Source organism: Vulpes vulpes, chromosome 5, assembly GCF_048418805.1.
Source record: "Vulpes vulpes isolate BD-2025 chromosome 5, VulVul3, whole genome shotgun sequence".
Classification (NCBI taxonomy): Eukaryota; Metazoa; Chordata; class Mammalia; order Carnivora; family Canidae; genus Vulpes; species Vulpes vulpes.
In genome coordinates this window covers 60,675,783-60,693,619 of record NC_132784.1, presented here as the reverse complement: position 1 = coordinate 60,693,619, position 17,837 = coordinate 60,675,783, and the positions used below count along the sequence as shown (strand labels likewise).

At 35.9% G+C, this 17,837-nt stretch overlaps 1 long non-coding RNA gene across 1 annotated transcript; it reads right to left on the bottom strand.

Annotated features, from left to right (window-relative positions):
• Window positions 1-256: 256 nt before the first annotated feature.
• Window positions 257-12,249, bottom strand: LOC140599020 (uncharacterized). The gene is made up of 3 exons (XR_012001611.1): window positions 12,157-12,249; window positions 9,681-9,722; window positions 257-328 (listed from the first exon to the last, which is right to left on the bottom strand). It is a non-coding gene; the product is annotated as an uncharacterized lncRNA (long non-coding RNA).
• Between the last annotated feature and the right edge of the window lie 5,588 nt (window positions 12,250-17,837).

The following is a 17,837-nucleotide window of genomic DNA, read 5'->3' as shown; positions in this document are numbered from 1 at the left end:
ACATTTCACCAAATAACTTTAAACACCTGGTCATTTGGCTTTTCTGCGACGTAGTGAGTGCATCACCACCTCTACTCATGTAGGTGCCAGCACTGCACCACAAGCATCCTGGTTCTGCCACTTAGGAAGCTCAACATTTTAAGGCTTCGGTTTGCTCAACTTTGATATAAATGATGCTGCCTACAACTCATTAAACTATATAATATACTACTCAGCACAACGCATGGCTCCTGAGTTGTGGAAGGAGAGATGGAGTCCTCTGGTTCCTTTGGCAGCAGTTTAGTAGATGGAAGATGGCTCATTTTAATTCCATAGGGATATTCATGTCCTGTAGGGAAAAAAATCTGAATATTCAGGCTGATGGTGATGGCTATCATCAAACCTACCTTACCATTAGTGTAAGCATCACCCTGGTATATATTGCTATTTTTCTGTGACTTCTAGATAAAGAAGGCTATGCCTCCTGAGTGAGCATCATATACACCCTTGACGGAACACCCTACAGAAAGCATGTGCCCAAGTGAAAGATTTTAAGAAGAGAAATAATTTAAGGCATGTTACTTTGCTTGGAATACATATATTCATGAGTGCATTAAACAATGCTGACTTTTGCTGTGTTTCTGTCTGAGAATAGTTAAGGTTTTCTAGTTTGTGCCTTGATACTAACTAGATCTATACATTTTAGGCAAATTACTTGACCCAGTCGAGCCTTACATTCATTCGTTGAAATGCTTGTCTGCACACAAACTTATCAGAGTGAATATATTAATAAGCATTGGTGGTTAATATTTTTTATTTATTTTTTATTTTTATTTTTTTGGTTAATATTTTTTAATATTTGGAGTATATATATTAAGAATCACTATCTTCACCATTCTCTCCGACATAATGTCAGTTGAACAGATTTTTTTTTCATTTCCTTTTGTCAATTCTAGAGCCAGAGCTACTCTAGAGTAGTGGGATGGGTTGCCCTTATGCTTCATGGTTCCCTCCCACTGCTGCCCTCCCTCCAAGGGGTGTCCTGCCAGGCAATGATCAGAAGGAAGGCTGCACAGAGTTGGAAACCCAGAAGCAAACTGTAAAACGATGGTTAGAGAATAGAAAACCACTCCCAGAGCCATCCAGAATTGCCTGCCAAGTGATTTGTTTTGCTCTTTTATGCTTTAAATTGTTTTTCCTCTCTAGAGAATTCTCAAAGACCCTATGCTATGATATGGATTTCATTTTTTAAGAATAGAATGAAAATTCTCATTCTGTCATTACTGATTTATTATTAAATGTACCTAAGGGAGCTTTTGCTGTTCTTTTCATCTGTCATAAATGCAATGTTCACAAGAATCACAGAGACTTCCCTCTATTAAGGAAAAAGAAGCTTCTATGACAGCAACACAACCAAACCAAGATAACCAGGAGTTAATCCAAAATTGAGATTTGAGAGTATGTTTAAAAAAAATGCATTTTGAATGCTGCTAATGGATCATCATGAACAACAGGCTCTTTGGATTCCTTAGAGCTGGTTTCATGTGTGAGGCTATTCAAAGTCTAAAGTTATCATCGACATCATTTTATCTAAATTAATGCACTTTATTAAATATATAAGTATTTAGAGCTTTTTTCCTTTTTACTGCTAACCAACTTTTGTTTTTTAGATTTTATTTATTTATTCATGAGAAACACAGAGACAGAAAGAGGCAGAGACACAGGCCGAGGGAGAAGCAGGCTCCATGCAGGGAGCCCGATGTGGGAGTCAATCCCAGATCTCCAGGATCACGTCCTGGGCTGAAGGCAGCACTAAACCACTGAGCCACCAGGGCTGCCCCTGACCAACTTTTACAAAGATGTCAACATTAATTCAAAACAGGAAGTGGTACTGGGGGATTTTGTTCTCAGTGATGCGCTTTGTGGCTCTATAGTCTAAGACTGGGAATATATATTTTGCAGAATGAAATTGGTTGTTTTTTAAAAAAGAGAAATTGGTTGTTTAGATTTCCAGATTATTTGAAAAAGAGTTAAAGCTTCACAGGTTTGTTAAAAGGATAAAAAAAAATTCATGTAAGAAGGAATGCTTTAAGATTTCTAGAAGAGGTTATTGTCACCATTACCATCCATTACTGTACTTCAAGGTCTGCTACAGATCCTGTTTTCTTTTTCTTTTTTAAAAATCCTCCCATTACTGGAAACACTAAACAATTTTGCTAATCCAAAGATTTTTTTTCAGAGAACTTGTGCAAATAGCTATTTTAGAAGAGGTGCAATCTGTTTATCAATAACCTTAAGAACAGTGATGGAAAAAAACATGAAAAACAACAAAGTGCAGGTGATTTCATCAGTGAAGACTAGAGGAGTTTAAATGTGATTATCTCATTTCTTTATGATGCAGAGAAAACTGGGCACAGGGCAGGGGTGTTAAATACATATCTATACCTGGATTTAGAGACATAACTGGATTTTAGAGGATTCTCACAAAATAGAGGCTTCTTAGTAGTTAGGAACTAGAATTCAAGATTGAAATATGAAAAATAAATGTATGGGAAAAATTCCAATCCATTTCGCTGTCATACCTAAGTGAGTAAATAAGTAAGTAAGTAATAAATAATCACACTTTTTCAAGACAGCTCTGTCTGTCAGGTAAAAAGGAGTAGAAACAAAAATTTACATTTCTCTCCCTCACTAGATCATAGCTACTGAATGAAAAGATGTTATCAGTGCCTGGGAAACAGTACCTGGTAATGATTTAATAAACATGTGAGTGAATATTGCATGTGATTTTCACTTTTAAGGATTTTGAAGCTTAAGAAAGAACAACCATTACTTTGAAACTTAAGAGTTACAATTCTGAACCTAATCAATCCCATCTTAGATTTTCCCTGACACTTATCAATTAGTGGAAGTTCTTCCTTGCCAGAACTTGCCCACAGCTGGTAGTCTTTCTCAGAGCTCTTGAAAACAAAAAGAACTGGGCGTCATAACAAATCTTTCACAGTACTTGAAGAACACATTTCCTTAGCATATTTGTGTTTCCAAAAAGAAAGAATTGGGGCTAGTATAAATGGTATTTGGTCCATGGAGGTAGTTATAGTACTTGTTTTTTTTTTTTAATTTTTATTTATTTATGATAGTCACGCAGAGAGAGAGAGAGGCAGAGACATAGGCAGAGAGAGAAGCAGGCTCCATGCACCAGGAACCCGATGTGGGATTCGATCCCGGGTCTCCAGGATCGTGCCCTGGGCCAAAGGCAGGCGCTAAACCGCTGCGCCACCCAGGGATCCCGCTATAGTACTTGTTAACTAGTTCCCCTCACAGCTTCCAATAGACTGTCCCAGATTCTTGTCATTTTTGATAAGGACCGGGAAACCACAGTACAGTCAGCCCCTCACTTTGTGGGTGGCCCATGGCATAAGAAATGAGATTTGTGTCCCTTTACTAAGGGGGAAAAGTCTCATCTCAGAGTCCTCTCTTCTGCTGTCTCCAGACTCCTTGGATAACGTTGGCCTTTGTCTCCAAATGTCCCTGCCCAGACATGCATATTGTCCAGAGAGCCATATACTCTGCTATGACTATTCCTGAGCAAAGTAACTTGAGAGGCGTCAATAGCTCAGCAGCCCTGAGCAAAAGGAGACAAATGCCCAAGAGACCTTGGGGAGATAGTGGACGAAGTAGCCACTGGCTTTGGTGCAGGCAAGCCCCACTTTATGGAGAGAAAGGATGAGGACTCTAGACAACAGGTCAGATGCAGAAAATGATTACTCCCAGCACTATTATTGCCCAGTAATACTGGAAATCCCACTTGAAACAAACAATTCTAAATTATAAAGATTGCTGAACTATTTTAGAGAGTCTTCCAGGAGACTAAAGCAAAAAATGTTTGAAATGGAATTATTGGTAATAGTTACCATGTTTGCCCTTGACTCTTGATTAAAAATCATGGCCTTCACCTTATGAAGGAATGTCATAGGTATGGGCACAGACACACACACACACACACACACACACACACACAGAGCTAAATCTGTTAAAAATTGTGCTGCAAATAAGAAGTAAGAGCTAATAAGGTAGAGTACGGTTTGGAAATGCTATTCTGGAATCCCTTAAATAAGGTATACATAAAGCCAAATAACCCCAGTTCTTCATTAAAATAGAAATTCTTTGCCTAGTGACATTGATCACTTTAAGCAAAGAAAATCACAAACATGAGATAAAATGAGTTATATCATTAATCAATCTCCCCAACTTCATCCCTCAAACCACTCACTCTCTTTTCCAGGATTCAATTCTTACTTAGGGTTTATATATCATACGGGTTAGAAAAGTCTGTAGAGATGTACTTTAGTCAGTACATATAAATTCAATTTTATTTTGGATGTATTATTAAATGTTGTTTGTACAGAAATCATTGATTTATTCTGCCAAATTCTAGTTGCTATGAAATTTTAAAGGGCTTTATTATACCATTGGATCAGATAGAATTTAAAAACAACCTTATGATTATGTCATGTCACATTTACAGAGGATTTTAGATAAGAAGCTGTGCTTTCCAAGTGCTCCCTTTGGTTCTCTCCATCTATTACTGTCCCTCTTTTTTCCCTTATAAAACCTCATCCTCAAATATATTTCTCTTTCATAAAAAGATATGAGCAACTCACACAAGCACCATCAAAATGTAAAGAAGAACAGACAGTTAAAACCAAAACAAGATGAGAGTGATATGTACAAATGCCTCAGATCCTGGTCTTATTCAGATCTTGTCTTCGTCTTTACCAGTTCATAAAGGGTATGAGCTGCCTCATCCTCAGGATCTGCATCAAAAGGAGGTAGCTTGTAGCCATGTAGTCTTTATGTCAAAATGTACAACAGAACATGTAATTTAGGATTCATTAAACAGATTGAGTCCTTCCTTGTGTGATAACTAGGGTCAATAGGGATGGGGAAGTATCAGAATTGAAGACACAGAAAGAAGAGTCCAACAGAGGAGGAAATATTTAGAAATTTAGAAACATTTTTATTGTCTGTATTTAAAATATATACAATAAACTGCATGTTGTTATTAGCACCCTAAAATTTAGCCCGATTTTAGGCTAGGACTTTGAATTTGCAGAAAATTTAAAATGGGAATATAAGAATAGCACTCATGTATAAGCTAATACTATAGCTTTGCTGCCTTCAATTTCTAAATTTGGAAGGACAAAATATGACTATGTTATCTATAATAATCTGCTGTCTTATGATGGGAGGCACACAACACACACACACACAAATCTCACACAAATCTCAAAAGTCAAAGGTTCTTAAACTAAAAATAGTTTGTAGGCAACTTATGGTTATTCCCAGCGTTGGTAGTAGTAACATGTTGATAGTGTCATTTGCTGTGTCTGAATTTGTCACTTTTACAGTTATGGACTGTAAAAAATAAATGAGAAAAATTGCTTCAATTTTTTTTTTTAAATTTAAAGCATGTGACCATAATTATTGTCAAATTATTACCCATACTCCAAAGGTGAAGCTTGTTTTCAGGTGATGACAAAGTAAAGCACATATAGAACACAAACCCTTAATTATATTTTCATTTTTTTATATAACATGAAGCTAGTAGGAAACATGTCAGTAAAACATATTTCCCTCCAAGAATTTGTGGCATACAAAATACAGCAGCTTAAGCAAGGAAGAGAAAAACTGAGAATTCCAAGAGGGCACATGAGGTGACCCTCAGCTCCATAAGGCTATTTCCAAAATGGAGGGGGTGGGGATAGTATTAAAGGAAGGCACTAGATACTTTTCTCTCATACTAAGTTGTGTTTTTATAGTATGGCTTAGTTCCTCTGTAATTACATAGTCAGTTTCAGTAAAATCAGAATAAGAACTGGCTATGAAAGACACTTTTTAAAAACTACTATTTAGTCCATATTTTCTTTGTGTCAGGCATCATGGTTACTAAGACTTCCATTGTTGAAATCTGTTAAGACAAATAAAACCAATGAGTCTAAGAAATGAGACTAAAAATGTTAGAAGTTTATGTTCCATTCACAACTCTGCCAGCAAGTAGTTACTTATAATAGCTCTCTATCAGACCATACATTGAGAAACTGCTCCATAAAACTAGGAAAAGTTTACAGAAAATTTTCTGAAATGGGTTAATAGGAATCTGAGATTATATCTATAAAACTATCTGAATTCCAAAAATCATTTTAAAATAAGAGAATATGTAACCAGAACATTTACTATGCATACAGTTTTTATAACATTTTTAGGCAATGGGGCCTGTGTCCTTTGGGAAACAGTTCATAAAGAAGACAAACAGCACAAGTGGACACCCACAGGCCTTGAAAATATTAAAAACAAAGTTAAAAGAAACTCTTTCATAATTCATTCCTTGTCCTTTCATTGTCTTTTTCTTCTTATGAATTGAATGCAATTGCTTGATATGACAGATGGTCCAAAAGTAATTCAATAGTAATTCAAATAGTAATTCAAATAGTAATTCAAGGGATGTATGTATATTTTCCTGCATGTTATAGGTTCTCCCAACAGACAAATTCCATTAGATAGAACTCTCTCTAAACAAATGACTTCAGAAAAATAAACTATTTTTTGAAATAATTCAAAAGAAAAAGAAAAGTTAGTTTTTGTTCATGAGTCAAACTATTACTTAATATATGAAGAACCAGGAAAATGTGATTAATTTTCAAGAGCTGAAGCCACACCTGAGATGATCTAGATGCTTAGACTATTAGCCAAAAACAGCTATTACAATAATGCTCAATGATACAAATGAAAATATGCTCACAATAAACAAAAATAGAGGCATCTTAGTATAGAAATAAGAAGTATTTATGACTTTTCCTTTTTTGAGAGGAAAAATATTTAAAAATAGAAATTTTTATCTGAAAAATATTTTTTAAAAATTTACTAAGTAGGCTACACTGCCTAATGGAGATGATGAAAAGAAGTCAGTGATTTGAAAATAGATACTAGAAATTATCCAGTCTGAAGAAGAAAAGGGGGGAAAAGATTGAAAAAAAATTAACAGAGCCTGAGGGATCTGTGAACAATATCAGAAAGTGTCTGATATACAAAGAATGCGACTGTCAGGAGGAGAGAAAGAGAGATAATGAGGAAGAAAATATTTGATGTAATAATGATTAAAATTTCCCAAATTTGGTGAAGACATAAATTTATAAATTCAAGAAATTCAGAATACGTCAAATAGGACAGATTCAAAGAAAACCATGCTTAAGTACTTCATAGCCACACTGCTAAAAACCAAAAATAAAGAGAAAATCTTGAAAGCAGCTAGAGAAAAAATGACAAATCACCTATGGAGGATTAATGTTTGAATGATCACAGACTACTCATCAGAAAGCATCAAGACCAAAAGACCAGAACATCTCTAAAGGACTAAAAGGAAAAAGTTTGCAAACAAAATTCTACATCCCCAAAAATATCCTTCAAGAGTCAGTGTGAAATAAAGCTGTATTCAGATAAAAGAAATTAAGTAAATCTGTTTGCACCAGTTCTGCACAACAAGAAATGCTAAGAATCATCTCTTTACGATGAAATGAAACAGTGCAGTGGGAAACTTGGATCTTTAAGAATGGGTGAAGAACATCAGAAATGTTTATTTCACACAAACTGTACCTCAATAAAGTTGATTTTTAAAAATTTCAAGGTAATTTTCCAAGGAAAGTTCTGAATGTAAACCACTGCCACAATTGATATCAAAGGCAGAGACAAGGATGCTCTCTGCTACTAGAGAATTCTCTCTCCTTCATGCAGTACATCTAGCCGGCACTTAGAAACAGATCAAAATATTTGCGTGGCTTTTGCTTTAGCCAGGAATACCTTTTTTTTTTCCACTTTCAAATACTGTTTTGTGTGATCTAGAGCTACTTTATAACAACAACCACAAAAAATAACATTTAAAGATACCCAAAGTATCTTGTTCATCATTGTAAATGTCTTGGCTACTGTACTACAATTTCAGAAATCAAATTTTACACACAAAACTGGGCCAATTGGTTTGATTTTTTTTCTCCCAACGGTATAAAGAAAATGAAATAGAAATATGCTGATCCCTTAAAAGTGTCATCCCTCTTAGTTCAATTCAATCCTGATATTCCTTGGAACAAAAGACTTTTCAAAACTCCTCTGCATTTGACATAACTACCAAATGAAACACCTGATCCTTACGTGGATCCTGTACTAGAAAGGAGACATTATTGAGGTCAACTGACAAAATGAGAATGGGAATGGCAGAGTAAAGTATTATGCCAAGTTTAAATTCACTAAAGGTGATAACTATAGAATATCTTTATTCTTAAGAAATGCTTATGTTTAAGGAAAAGGGGCCATAGTATATGCATGACCCTCAAACGTAAGTATACACATACATGTAATAGACACAGAGAAAGAAAATAAATGATAAAGCAAATGGAATAAAGTGTTACTAATAGGTGAATCTAGATAAAGAGTATACGGGGTGTTTTTTGTATTACATTTATATTTACAACTTTTCTCTGAGTTTATAGTTATACCAAATAAAATATCTGGAGGGGAAAAAGAACTGTGGAGACAATCCAGACCATTCTGTATGTAAGTGGTGGCCATTGGAAAAAAAATGGTTGATTCTAAATCACTGTATTACAAGCCACTATAAGCAATTAGAAGGATCCAGAGAAATGTTAACATCCAATACTCTTTCCTTGCTTAAGCACTGTAGTATGTATTCCTCTTGCTTCATATTACCTAGGACGCAGTTTTTAGGTCTACACAGAAGTACACGTAGAGGGGGAAAAACATTTTTCTGCATGGTACCTTTCTAAATATTCTCTCTCTCTTCCTACCTTTTGCTCTCTCCTTCCTCTCTCAACTCATTGCTTCCTCCCTCTCTGTCTCTCCACCTCTATCTCCATCTTTTTCATTCAGTCAGAATTAGGAACTCAGAATTTAATTGTTGGTCTTAAAAATACTTACACAGGCACAGTTCTTGTTCTCAGTTAAGATTTTGAGGGGAGTGCTTTTTGGCTGCTCTTTCTCTTTGGCTTGCATGATGTACCTAATCGAATTCGATAGTAACCCAAAATAGAGTAGGATAAATTACCTTACTTTCAAATTGATTTGTGTTGCTCATATTTTCAACGTACTTCATTATTTTTAAATGCATATAAATAAGCCCAGCAAAACCAAATTTTGGGATGGAAGGAAACATGCAAAAATATTTCAGGAAAATAAGCTGTGACTCAGAAAACAATAGATCACTCTCGTCATGTGAGATTTGACCAGCAGATCCAGTCACCAAAGCTTTCCTGCCTAGACCAGAGGGCCTACTAGCACCTTCAAATGTAGGAATGAGAAGTTGCTTTGAGCATTACTCAGTAGGGTAAACTGCACTTACAGAAATTTAATATATGTTTTGAGAATAATGTTAGCTATAATCGTGAGGTTGGAGAGTAGGGGAAGATGAGAGTGATAACCAGAATTTCATAAAAAATAAGCAATATATGCATGTAAAGGAGAGCAGGTTATTTGTAGTAACGGCCAGGGTACAATTAAATAAGAAATTATTGGAGGATAGTGTAACAATTTCTACTAAGGGGAGGGAGCATAGTTTGGGGGCACTGCTTTGAAGAGATTTACATTTTTTCATCATGGGTTAAAGACTTATAATAAGTATACTGACAAAATACCTTTGAAGGTAAGAACGCCATTTTTCCTTTCGTTCCGAAGAACTGCAATTTAAAAAATGAGAATAAAAAAATTGAGGAACATACAATACTCCTTACTAACATATTAAGATTACCATTCCAGATTAAAAATATCCGCAGCCCATTGTTAAGGGATGTGGATGTGTAAATTGTACTCCCCTTAGAGTTGGGCTTTTGATGGACTCCACTCTTTTGTGAGTGGTATTAAAGCAATGGGAAGTAGATCCTAAAGAGGAAGAACAGTGATTTCAAATCTGAAAACTTAATTGTGACTATGTGATGCAAGCTATGTGATCATGGGCACATTGTTAACCACTTTGATATTTAGTTTCCAGAACTGGAAAAGGGTTAATTATAGCTCAGAGTGTTCCTACAGCTGCAAGGGCTATTCGCATATAAAGAATATAACCATTCAAATTAAATCATATTTAAGAAATTTAGCATTTTGATGTAACTGTCTTGGCTCAGAAACAAGAATATCTTTTTAGGGAAAAACACCTGTAATATTTTTATTTCTTTATACATATGGCAGATTGTAATATGTTAAATTAGTTCCTAAAAACCTTATTCTTCATCACTGTGATCTTCTGAGAAAGATCAATCCACTGATGCAAAATTACTAAAGATCAGTATTTTCTCTGCCAAAATTTTCACAGCATTTAATATCCAAAGTTGCGAATGTCTTAAGGCTCATTCACACATGGACTTATCACTTACCAGCATTTTTTTTATTGTGGTAAATTACACATAAAAGAAAATTGACCATTAGTGACCTTTAGTACATTCACAGTTTTGTGCAACCATCATGACTGAACATTTTTATCACCCCAAAGCAAACATGTGTCTATTAAGCAGTCACTCTCCCTTCCCTCCTGTCCCTAGCAACTGTACCACATTTTGTATATTTGTTGATAAACACTTGGTTTGTTCTTTCTTCTTTCTTTCTTTCTTTCTTTCTTTCTTTCTTTCTTTCTTTCTTTCTTTCTTTCTTTCTTTCTTTCTCTATTGTCAACAATGCTGCTACAAACGTTTGTGTATCAATTTTTGCGTGGACATGTTTTCCTTTCTCTTGGATATGTGTCTGGAGGTCATATGTAATTCTGTTTCACTTATTGAGGAGCCATCAAACTGTCCATGGTGGCTGCCACATTCTATATTTCTACCAGCAACACTGCTGCCCACCCCCTCCATCACCATTTCAGGACCTGTCGCATCAAGAAAGTATAATGCCCATTTAGTGTCCCAACCTGACTAGGTGCATAGACACAGCTTCTAGTTACTATGCCAATATGAAGAACAGTAATAATAATCAATAACAAAAGCATTAGGTGCCAGGTGTTGTTATAAATGCCTTCTATGTATTTATACAGCCTATTAACTAATACAACATGTATAAACTTGACTTCCACATTTTCCTCCTATTAGGGGAAAAAAATTTCTTGGACACTCCCCTACCAAACACTTTATATATTCCCATTTGAAACTGTTTCCTTCCATTTGCAATCTGGAGAAGATATTAAGCAATGGGAACTGTGATCTTTATGGAAAAGAAGACCTGCAGAGAGGATATAAATACATGTTTCTTCTCAAAAAGCTTTGAAAATTTTTCACTAAGTTAACAGCTGCATTTTAGGATTAATAAATTAACAACTTGTAAACATTTTTGTTGTCTTCCATGTGAGATTTTGGAGTGAGGTGAGGAGAAGAAAGCAGTGTGTTAAGTGCAACTGCGTAAAATAGGAACGAGGCTTGGGGTGTGGATGTTTCAAACAGAGATGCAAGTGTGGCATGATTCCTGTAAACTCAGAGGTGTCTGCTCAGGATATCCAGGGTCGAGAGCCACATTCCCCATCCTCATGTCAGCCTAAGAATGTGTCTTACCCAACTAACCTCTACTCAGTGGAATCATATTTTTGTTTTAGATTGTCACCAACTAAGATAATCTGTACACAGCAATTCAGGCAACCTAGTATTCAATGACATGATCAATTTACTTGTATAATTACATACTATTGTTAAGGGAATTAACTTGGGAGTGTAAAAGCAATTTTTCAAATTTAATTGGACCCTTTAATAGTACTTGCTCAATAAATCTATTCCGGTGATTTAAAAATGCAGATACTCCCTGGGAATCAGAGGGCAGGATATTGGAGAGGAGACCTTGAACCTCACTCTGTTGATTCTCCTTCCACATAACTAGAACACCTAACTCCTCAAGTGGCTACTAGAGCCCATTTGAAAAACCGTTGATCAAAACCTAAGGAAATTACTCCAGTAGTTCCCAGTATACATTATCTACTTGCTTCCATGTGGATATAAGCACCTTCTTAGGCAGAGTACAAGGCAAAACAAGTGTCATGGGAGGTCAAAAAGTGAGTCACCAGCTTGGTAGACAATAGATTACAAGGTTATCCTTTTCAAGCCATGTAAATACAGGACACCAAGCCATTGGTCTTACCTGAGGGTGGCCAGGAAGTTCACTGTGGGCCAGCCCAACACAAAGGACCTCCCAGAATGGATGTTGGCATCTCCCACTGTATACATGCAGTTGGCAATCCACATGGTGTTCAGTAGTATTTTATTTTTTATCTTAAAGTTTTTTTTATACCTAGAAAGACCCCAAATAAGACCTCTGTTAGTTCATTTCAAAAATGTTATGGGAGCAGCTGTGCTCATTAGAGACCAGTTCTCACTGTTCCAGGGTAAATCATGCCTCCCACATCTCTATGACCCTCTGTGCACACACAGCAAATGGTTAGATGGGCCTTTGCAACATGTGTGTTGAGCATACTCTGGCTTGGAAACCTGAAAACACTTACTCTAATGGCAGCAAATAGCCATATTTTTGAATGGTGATTGTTGAGTAACCACTGTATATTTTAGAGCTTTGTAAGAAAACCATTAATTCATTTGCTATTGCTGGATTTGTTACTTATTATACATAATTTTTATGGCTATTATTGCAGTTAATTATTCATTTATGACTTGCATACTTCAAAAAGTGTTTGAGGGGCTGAACAAAGGTACCTGATACATGATTTATAAAAATAGTTATACAATCTTTTTCTTAACAGAGACAAACAAGAGGCACCTGGGTGGCTCAGTCAGTTAAGCATCCAACTCTTGGTTTCAGCTTGGGCCATGATCTCAGGCTCTTGAGATCATGTCCCTGTGTAGGGCTCCCCACTCAATGAGGAGTCTGCTTCCTCTCTCACTCTGCCCCTCCCCCTGTTCATGCTTGCTCTCTCTCTAAAATAAATAAATAAATAAATAAATAAATAAATAAATAAATCTTTTATTATTTTTTTTAATTTTTTATTTATTTATGATAGTCACAGAGAGATAGAGAGAGAGGCAGAGACACAGGCAGAGGGAGAAGCAGGCTCCATGCACCGGGAGCCCGACGTGGGATTCGATCCCGGGTCTCCAGGATCGCGCCCTGGGCCAAAGGCAGGCGCCAAACCGCTGCACCACCCAGGGATCCCTAAATAAATCTTTTAAAGAGTGTGAGGGAGAGAGACGAAGTCAAAGCAAAAAAAAAATAAGCTTGTATCAGAAAGATTTAAAAGTTACTTTCAACATTAATTTAAAAAAATATTTTCTAGCCTTTAAAGCATAGGTTATTTTCAATTTCCCTTCTTAAAATTTTGTCGATACCATTTTCGCTTAGATTCTGGCTAAAACAAAAAAAAACTGTTAGCCTATAGACTGAGCCTGACTGAAAAATCATCCATCCATCCATCCATCCATCCATCTGTCCATCAATCAATCCCAGATCAGTGGTCCGGAGGTCTTATATGTAAGTCATGGATACTTCCCATTTCTCTGAGGAGTTAGAAGGGGTGAAACTGCTTTTTGATAATTTCTGCCTAATCTTTGACCTCAAAGATTAAAACCATCATTGATTTATTTTGGTTGATTAATTGATTAATTTGGTTAATTCACAACTTGGACTCACAGGTAGGCTTGAGATTTAAATAGTTACAAGTCCTATAAGGGATGCCTGGGGAACTTGGATCCTCCACTCTAGAACTCCTTACTATTCAGAAACACATGTGGAAAACACTGAACTAAACTGAGATGAAAGACACCTCATGTGCAAAAATCCCTATGACTCCACTGATTCATAGAACAATTAAAGCTAAAACTCTTCAATGGGATTTATGAAATAAAAATAATCTCTTAGGAAGCCCACTTGAAGTATAATCTAGATTCAAAGCTTAGGACATAATGAATATAAATATGATGGATACCAACATCTTTCCACATTTTTTTATTTCAACATTTTTTAATTTCAGCATTACACCCAAGTGCCTGTATCTGTGTGCTTGAAGACTTTTATGGAACATAATCAATTAAGAGATAAAATCATTTTTCTAGATAGTAATTCCAAAGGCATTGTCACATCAAAAATATATGGCCAAGGGGAATGATAGAGAGATATCTGCTTGTTTTTACAGTTTTTTTTCTTTCTAATATAGGTATTTGTGTATATACAGACACCTAAGATCCCATGTGGAAACTTCCAAATATATTGACCTGGAAAAAGCCATCCAATAACCTTAGTTCAATAAAGCACCAGGATTAGTTGAACCAAGGAATTATCCTAGATCCCAGAACATGGTTTCTACTCTCCTATAACATTTTGAACACTTATCGTATGCCAAGCTCTTTTCTAAATATTTTATAAATATAAATATAAATATAAAAAATTTAATCCTCAAGCAACTACACTAGATGGAACTATTAGTTCCATTTTACAAACAAGGAAACTCACAGAAAGTGTAAATAAATTGTCAAACGCAGGAGACAGGGTTTGAACCCAGACAGCCTAACTCATAAGCCCATGTTTGTAAACACTTGATCATGAAGTAGCCTTTTCATCTTTCCTACCCTCAGCCTCATTTCTGTCCCCAGAGCCATCAGGCTTTCTCATGGGATTTATATTGGGAGTGAGAGGATAAATCTCAAGGCATTATATTAGTAAAGCCAGTTGCTAGCTTGGAGATATTTAAAACATGTTTTAAACGTGTTTTAAACAAAGCTTTATACTTTAATAGATTCTTCTAAGGTCTTACTGTGTTTCTTTACTCTCAATCACTGACCCAATTGGATTATCTCAGCAGAAATTAGAAAGTGTTAATCTACTGTAAACTGACTCAAGAAGAAGGAAGAGGAGGAGAACTGCAGTTTTTACTTCTAAAAATAGTCCTTTACTATAGTTGTATTAACATGATGGATGTCCTTCCTGCTTTCCACTACCTTAACCTTTATGCCAGAAGGTAAGCCCCAGTGAACTGTGGAGATTTGCAGGATTCTAGGGAGATTTCCTCTGTTCTAAGATAGAGGTGTTCTCTTACAAATGTTGGGAGCAGGGGTCATAGTCTATTCTGTAACTATTTGTCATTTCACTGACAGAGTTAATAGTCATCTTCATCTTTTGACCAAATTAAATTCATTTTTTATTTCATTTCTACATTCTTTAATAACTAACGATGAGGAATGTGATGTCTAAAGAGGGTGTGAGCTAAGTTCAGTCCCTTTTTCTAAATTCACAGGTTTCTACTAGTATAAATATCTTAATATTTTATCAAGTAGATGCTATTCTCTCTTTTTTAAAGATTTCATTTATTTATTCATGAGAGACACACAGAGAGAGGCAAAGACATAGGCAGAGGGAGAAGCAGGCTCCCTGTGGGGAGCCTGGTGAGGGACTTGATCCCAGGACTCTGGGATCATGACCTAAGCCAAAGGCAGACACTCAACCACTGAGGCACCCAAGTGCCCCAAGTAGATACTCTTCTTAAAAATAAAGTGATATTTATTTTAATTTTTAAAGCACTTTAAAGTACTTTAATTTTTAAAGTAATTTTTATTTGAAAAATAACTTTAGTATTCTAATGAATATCAAAAATGATAAAGTTCCATTTGACTTCAATTCTTGTGAACACAAGTTTCTAGTGTATGAAAGAAGTGACAAAAATCCCCAATTTTCACTATTATTAACATCTTGTACAACTGGAGAAATAGAATTTCTTTGTGAAGAAACATTTAATTCCCCTCATTATTATGCACAAGCCAAAATTCACTAATTCTGACCGAAAAAACAGGTAGAAATTAATCAACTATTTATTCAATTTCTGTTAAATTCTGTAGTGTCAACCTAAAGTGAGAGAGTCTCCAGCTGATGCCTGAGGGAGAGCTGAGGTAAAATGGAACCTGGGCCACCCTACACCCTTTTTATGGCTAATTGGAAAAATTAGGCACTAAACTCAGATTATTAATTTGAATAGATTGATTGAGGGTATTGATTCCTCCATGTAAGAGCAAGGCATGACAGGGATGAAATATGTTTGTTATTTCAGGGGCTATTCCTTTTTAGTTGTTTCCTTCTAGAAAAAAAAAAGGCAATTTTTTTCATATTAACAGTGATCATAAATATACCCAAATATTTACTATGGGAATGATCTCATAGTAGTTTTCTAAAGATTGTGACAAGCATTAAGTGCTGCTTGCTACTGCTATGGATGAAATTGTGTCTCCCTCCCACTGCTTTCCTGCCTTCTTACCATAAAGCCCTCTCTGCCAGTATCATCATGTTTGGAGATAGAGCTGCTTTGTTTTTTGTTTTTTGTTTTTTTTGATATAGAGCTTTTGAAGGTAATTAAGTTTAAATGGGATCATCAAGGTAAGGTCCTAATCCAATAAGATGGATGGCCTTGTAAGAAGCAGGAGAGATCTGTATGTGTGTACATACATGCATTGAGGAAATGCCTTGGGGTACACAGTGAGAAGGCAGCCATGTGCAAGCAGAAAAAGAGCTCTCACCAGAACCTGACCTGATGATATCCCGAACTTGGAATTCTAAAAATCTGTGTTCTCTCTATATCAAAGACCTTGGCTTAAAAATGCAATTCAAATGCCTGAAATCACTTACATTTCTAATATTCCCAATGTATATATAAAGTATATAAGATAATATTTTGGGAGCTGAGTCTCTTTCAAAGAACATTAACAAATAAATTGATAAAGATTTTGTCACATAAAAACTCTTGAGTAGACATAAGGACATATCTCAAAAGCAATATGTGAAAGATGAAAAATGTTCAACTTGTTTTGTCATAATGAACCATTTGAAATAAAAATTCAGCCCTTCAATAGATGCAACTCTCTAGTGGAAAAAGAACACTGTCTTTATATAAAATCTTTTTAGCAGAACATCGTAGGCTCTGTAAAACCCGCTGAGAGGTAAGCAGCACCCAGGACAATAAATGGTTCTAGTAAGAAAAGGAAAGTCTTCTCCTCTCCCTAAATGCTATAATAATTACAAAGATAAAAAAAAAAAGAAGAAGAAGAAGAAGAACTGTATTCCCCTTATAAATTGAATATGAGTGGTCTGTAAGGTCCTAACAACCAGGAAATGAGTTTGCTATTTGTTAGCATGTCTCTTGGGCTAAGGATGGAAGGGTACAACATGGTATGGGAGGAAGAACATGGCCTTGGATGAAGGCAGGCCTGGGTTGGAATCTCTTGCATTATTTCCCTTTGTATGACTGGACCATTTCTGAGAATTCCCCTGTCCCCATTTTCATCTCTGCAACCTGTGGATGATAAAAAATACTGGCCTCAGAGGGCTGTGAGAAAATTTTTATTTATTCATGAGAGATACACAGAGAAAAGCAGAGACATAGGCAGAGGTTGAAGCAGGCTCCCTGTGAGGAACCTGATGTGGGACTCGATCCCAGGACCCAGGGATCATGACCTGACCCAAAGGCAGATGCTCAATCACTGAGAAACCCAGGTGGGTGAGGCATCTGTGATGTTCCTAGTATGGTTTCCAGCATGCATCCCACATATTTTGGTCTCCCATATTCACCTTGGTTAAATAAGGATAACGGTAACTAGTCTGCATTTTTAAAATAATGACTTGGCCCTCTATCAGGAGGAGTAGAGTCTTTCATATGGACCTCATGCCAAGGTCTGGACATTCTTTTTCTCTTTGTCCTCCTTATGATATCACCACCTTCAAGGTTACATCTATGGGCAATTTCCCTAATCTCAAATATATTTTACTACTATCTTTGCCTCTGATTTTTTTTGATAGCTATACATCCTTCATTTTTCAATTCACTAAGTGTT